The 5,824-nt window shown below is 37.3% G+C and overlaps 1 long non-coding RNA gene across 1 annotated transcript; it reads left to right on the forward strand.

Annotated features, from left to right (window-relative positions):
* Positions 1-323: 323 nt before the first annotated feature.
* Positions 324-1,054, forward strand: LOC126234296 (uncharacterized). Its single transcript, XR_007544707.1, has 3 exons — positions 324-433; positions 588-698; positions 858-1,054. It is a non-coding gene; the product is annotated as an uncharacterized LOC126234296 (long non-coding RNA).
* The last annotated feature ends 4,770 nt before the right edge of the window (positions 1,055-5,824 follow it).

The following is a 5,824-nucleotide window of genomic DNA, read 5'->3' on the forward strand; positions in this document are numbered from 1 at the left end:
GAAACCACTCATGACACGTTCTTTCACTAATAACGTCCTTACCATACATACTTGAAAGTAGTGATGGGCTAAACTGCGATTTTCCGATATCAGTGATTTCTGTGAATGCTACTTTTCAGTATCTGTTATTCTTAACTGCGATTTGTCGCAGTTAAGAGTCGCAGTTAAGAAACAGGTCGTGTATCCCTCCGCCACTGCTACTTCCGCGATTTCTGCTACTTCCGCGATTTCTGCTACTTCTGTGACTTCTGCTACTTCTGCGATTTCTGCTACTTCTGCGATTTCTGTGACTTCTGCTACTTCTGCGATTTCTGTGACTCCTGCTACTTCTGCGATTTCTGTGACTCCTGCGATTTCTGCGACTTACTACTGTATGAAAAAGTTACATCTGTCAACACGGAAAATTGCATCGCAACAAACCTGTCATTGGCAAGTATGTTTTACGTTTTTTCTTCCGTTGGCTTTAATTTTGTATTAAAGAAACAACTGTGAAAATATTAATAGTGTAATTAATATGTAAGTAGTCGTACAGTACCGTAATAGTTCGTATTTAGAAAATGAATTCTAACATATTGTTATGTTCACAGGTACCTGAACTACATTTCAGTCACTCAGTAAAGTGATAACTGAAAATATCATTGTCAACAGATCTGAAGAAATTGCCACTGCATCTTTAGACCGTTTTCGTCAGACGAGAGGTTAGTTTCTAAGCGTTTCGATGGACTTAATTACTTCAGTGAGATCGTTCTTGCAAATGTGATATTCATTATAGCAAATATTAGCAATCTACTCTGTCAATTATACTTCTAGTAATTAATGACAGCAAAAATTGTTTAATAATCCTTGTGTTTTTGCAGACACAGTTCTGACTCTGATTACTGGTTGCTGTACGTATCTATCCACATCAAGGCTGTTGGGAGGGACTCGTGAAGATTCAAGACAGCTCTTAGAGGATTTGCAGTTTAAAAGTGAAACAATTGTGAAATAAGTGTGTGAATGATTAAGCTGTGTTTTATCGAAGTTGTTGTGCGATTTTAAAGGAATAATAAATGTCAAATACAGTGAGTGAATAATAAAAATCTCATTTTCCACATGTTTAAGCCGTCCTATACCCATAATTTTCCGCCACTTACTTATTGGTAAACACTTGTTGGAGAGCGACATGCCCCCCCCCCCCCCGCCCCCTTTCTCCACAATCTTGGTGTGACACTGACCTGTAACATATCCTGAAGTCTACAATATGCATTTTGAGGCTGTTGATATGAAAGTGGGAAGTACAGATCTTCCAGTTAAATCAGGAATAGCTTAAGTGCATTACTTGAAAGTAACACAGGAAAAGCTTACTTATGTAGGTGGTAGTAGTGTCGGCAAAAAGTTCTTGTGTGTGAAGTTGCCATGTAGAACACCAGGTGTAAAACTTTTCTCCCGAGTCTTGAACTGTGTCGTAACAAAAGTGAGGCATTCATATGACTGTTTTCATTTCTCTACACTTATACAGATGTCTGAGTTCTGCTGTGTTAACATTGCAAAGTCCTGTATGCATGTGGAGTATTAACCAAAACTGTCATATTGGAAGCAGAATCAAACAAATTTGTTACGTTACTTGATATTTTCAGGAGAAAACGGCAATGTTGCTTCTTATTAATATAATACATTCAGAGTCACAGCAGTATTTGACCAACCATAACTGATGCTGAATGTGCATGTCGTCATATAATATGAAGGGCTTATTTCAATAGTGGTACAAGTCCATTACCTCCACTTTTCTGTCTATAATGCTTCTGAAATTAGTGATCCAAACAAACATAAATAAAGGTTCATCTCTAGCAAGAAGCCATATGCTTGAATATTTCTGGTATCTCAACTGCAGATTTTTCAGCGCTCATTTAACTTTACGACTCTATATCTCAAAATTAACAAAAATGGACTTGTACCACTATTGAAATAAGCCCTTCATATGCACACGCAGCACATCGATCTCGTGAGGCACAAGGCTCTCATAACGAAGTACGTACGTCGGTCAACAGATGACACTAGGAAAAGTATGTTAACTGCGCTTTTTAGTTGCTACTTGCGACTCTTAGTTGCGATTTGTCACAGAAATCGCAGTTTGACTCGGTAGCGAATAGCGTAGTATGAACTTTGCTCAACAGATGGCAGTGCTAACTGCGCTTTTTAGCTGCTACTTGCGACTCTTAGTTGCGACTTGTCACGGAAATCGCAGTTAGACTCCATAGCGTACTGCAGAGATGGACGTAGTACGAACTTCGGCCAACAGATGCCACTGTTAACCGCGCTTTTTAGTTGCTACTTGCGACTCTTTAGTTGCGACTTGTCACTGAAATCGCAGAAAGCAGTGCTAAATTCGACCAATAGATGGCTCACGTCTTCGAATGTGAAATACTACTTGCGACTGCTAACTGTGACTGAAATCGCAGTTAGATTTTGTAAAGTTGCTACTGTGATATCTGTGACTTCTCAGTCACTGCGATTTCTAACAGATACGCGATTTCCTGCCCACCACTACTTGAAAGCATTCTATGAGACTCAGCCGCTGTTTTCTTCATATCGAAACAGGGTCAAGATGGCGGCTATAGTAAGCAAGTGTCCTTCCAGAAAAACAAATTTTGCCGTAAAAAAGAAATCGTGTGAAAATTGTAAGGACGAAATTACGAAACTGAATGAAAGCATAAAGAGCTTACAGTTCATAATCGGCAGTTTGGAAACCGGCAGTTTGGAAACGGATATTTCGAAAAAACAACAAGAAAATATTGATCTGAACACGCTAAAACTTGCGCGAGATAGTTCGCCCGTTACGCAAAAGTGGCCAAATGTTAAGTGCAATAACAGCAAGACCAAAGTGCAAATTCGGAAAACCTGCGAAAGCTATGCAGCCTTAGTGCACGAAAACACATTTCAAGTACTTTCAACCGCCGATAGTGAAAATGCAACTTAAATTTCGCATGAACGATGGGAAAAGCAAAAAGGCACTGTGAGTAACAGTAAGGTAAGGGAAGAAAATTTATTGACGCAAACGAGCGTGAATAAGGTCAATGTAAATGTGCCGACCAAAAATTGTGCCGAAGTGTTTAGTAAAACAATACAAAACGATTCGCACATTGTGAACTCCAATAACAGCAAACTGTTCGTGTTTTCAGACAGCCATGGTCATGGACTTGCGAGTAAAATAAAAGAAAAAAACTAAAACATACTCGTGTGGTATAGTGAAACCGGGAGCCCCACTTAGCGAAATTTAAAAAAATGACTGCATCTCCAGAGGCAAAAAACCTGCACGATAAAGACCTCGTTGTACTTCTGGGAGGCGCAAACGACATCTACAAAAATGAAACAGCGAGTGCAACACGTGATCTTAAACAGTGTCTGAGGAACCTCACTCACACTAACGTAATAATGGTCAATATTCCGCATCGCTATGACCTTGTAAGATGGTCATGTGTTAACAGGGAAATAAAAGTGCAAACATTCAGATTGAAAAATCCGCAGACATTTTAAAAATGTGAAATGCGTTGATATAAGCAATATTGGGCGTAGATTCCACATGCAACACGGACTTCACCTGAATGGCTTGGGGAAAGAATATCTGACAAACCTGATAATCAAGGTAATAAAAAGCCACAAAAATAAATTCAAAACCAAAACGATAACTGCATCGCCATCGCCTGACTCCATAACGAAAACATTTCTAAAAAAGGTAAAAGCTTTAGAACCATCATCAGCACCAGCAAAGCAGGTAAAAAAAGACGAAATGTTAACAGAAAGAACAGTGGACAGCGATTTTAACGACAAAAGAATTACAGTTTCTTATCATCCAAATATTATTTTAGACGAAAACAAGAAAAGTGGGAAGAGTGCAAGTTCACAAGAAAACACAGCAGTAGTGGCAAAACCAATATTTGAAGTGTCAGAAACAGCATCACTATCCACAACAACAAATAGATGGCTGTTGAGCAGAAGAAATAATGAGCCTCCTCAACTCAACGATTTTTTATTTGTGGGCCTGAAGAAAAAGAAGGGACAACAGTAGGTAGTGTCAAGTGTCTCCTCCCTCCTGTCTCAAGACAGACTCCAGTGGATTTGCAGTTAGGTAACAGCACTAATAGAATGAAAAAGCAAGAGGAAGGCATCTCTTTCTTTCATCAAAATATAAGTGGCCTCTTAAGCAAAGCAGATCAACTTCGTATTAACATTAATGAAAGGGATAGTATAAATAATGCTCAGATTTTGTGCTTAACTGAACACCATGTTACTGATAAATGTGCCTTGCCATATATAGTAAGTTATAGTTTAGTAACATACTACTGTAGGGAAAGTAAAGACAAAGGTGAAGTAGCAATTTATGTTAAGGATAGTGTAGCATATAAAGCTACAGATATTAAGAAATATTGTGTGGAACAACAATTTGAGGCATGTGCCACAGAAATAATAACTAAATTCTACACACTAATAGTGTTGGCTGTCTACAGGGCTCCTTCAGGTGATGTAAAAATTTTTCTGAATTCAATGGAACTCCTTCTGTCAGGGTTACTTTCAAAAGCAAAGGATATTGTAGTTTTAGGTGATTTCAATATAAACTTTATGACAGAAAATAAGAATAAAATTGACTTTGAGATTGTGATGACCTTACATAATCTGACATCAGTAATAAACTTCCCAACAAGAATTGCATCCGAGTGTCAAACTATGATAGACAACATTTTTTTAGATGTAAGTAGACATCAGAATTATACTGTCAGGCAGGTTATAAGGGTGCTTTCAGATCATGATGGGCAAATTCTCACTCTTTATGATGTTAATCTGTTCAAAAAAGAATTTCCTCAATGGAAATTCATAAGAGTAATGAATGAAGAGGCAAAAGAAACTTTCAACCACAGGTTGCAGCAAATGGATTGGTCTTTAGTATATAGCCATGATGATGTTGATACTAAATTTAACTGTTTTATAAATGAATTCTGTGCTCTTTCTGAAGAAATATTTCCAAAAAAATGGGTCAGAAACAGTGCTTCCAATTCTGTAAGTAAGCCTTGGATTACAAAAGGTATAAAACAGTCATGTAAAACCAAAAGGGAAACTTATGCTGCAATAATATTCTGTAAAGATGTAGAAAAATGTGAGCACTATAGATGATACTGTAAAATTTCGAAGAAACTAATACAGAAATCAAAAGCTCTTTATTATGAGAAGTAAATAGATAATTCTAATAATAAAATAAAAACAATTTGGGGTATTGTAAAAAGAGAAACAGGAAGATATACAACAAGCAAAGAAGATGTAAATAAAACGAGATATGAAGGTACCCTAGTAGATAACCCCAAAATGGTGGCTGAGATTTTTAATAAACACTTCCTATCAGTAACTCAACAGATTGGTTGCAAGCCCAATGTTGATGAAGCTGTAACTCTTTGTCAAGCAGTATATTCAAACACTATTCCAGAAATACACCCTAATCCTGTCACTGTAGAAGAAATTCAAAAAATCATCATGTCTCTAAAAAGTAAGAACTCCGCAGTGGTTGATAATATATCTAGTGATTTATTGAAATATTATTGTGTGTGGATAAGGTACATTCTCTCTCATATTTTCAATGCTTTCCTTCAGAAAGGTGTTGTTCCCAGTAGACTTTAGTATGCCATTGTGAAACCCCTGTACAAAAAGGGCGATAAAGCTGAACTAACTAACTATCGACCTATCTCTTTGCTGACAGCTTTCTACAAAATTCTAGAAAAACTAATACATGTAAGAATTACTGATAATCTCATGAAGAATGGAGTTATCAGAAAGAGCCAATTTGGCTTTCAAAAGGGCT

This window comes from Schistocerca nitens, chromosome 2 (genome assembly GCF_023898315.1).
Source record: "Schistocerca nitens isolate TAMUIC-IGC-003100 chromosome 2, iqSchNite1.1, whole genome shotgun sequence".
In the NCBI taxonomy this organism is placed as follows: Eukaryota; Metazoa; Arthropoda; class Insecta; order Orthoptera; family Acrididae; genus Schistocerca; species Schistocerca nitens.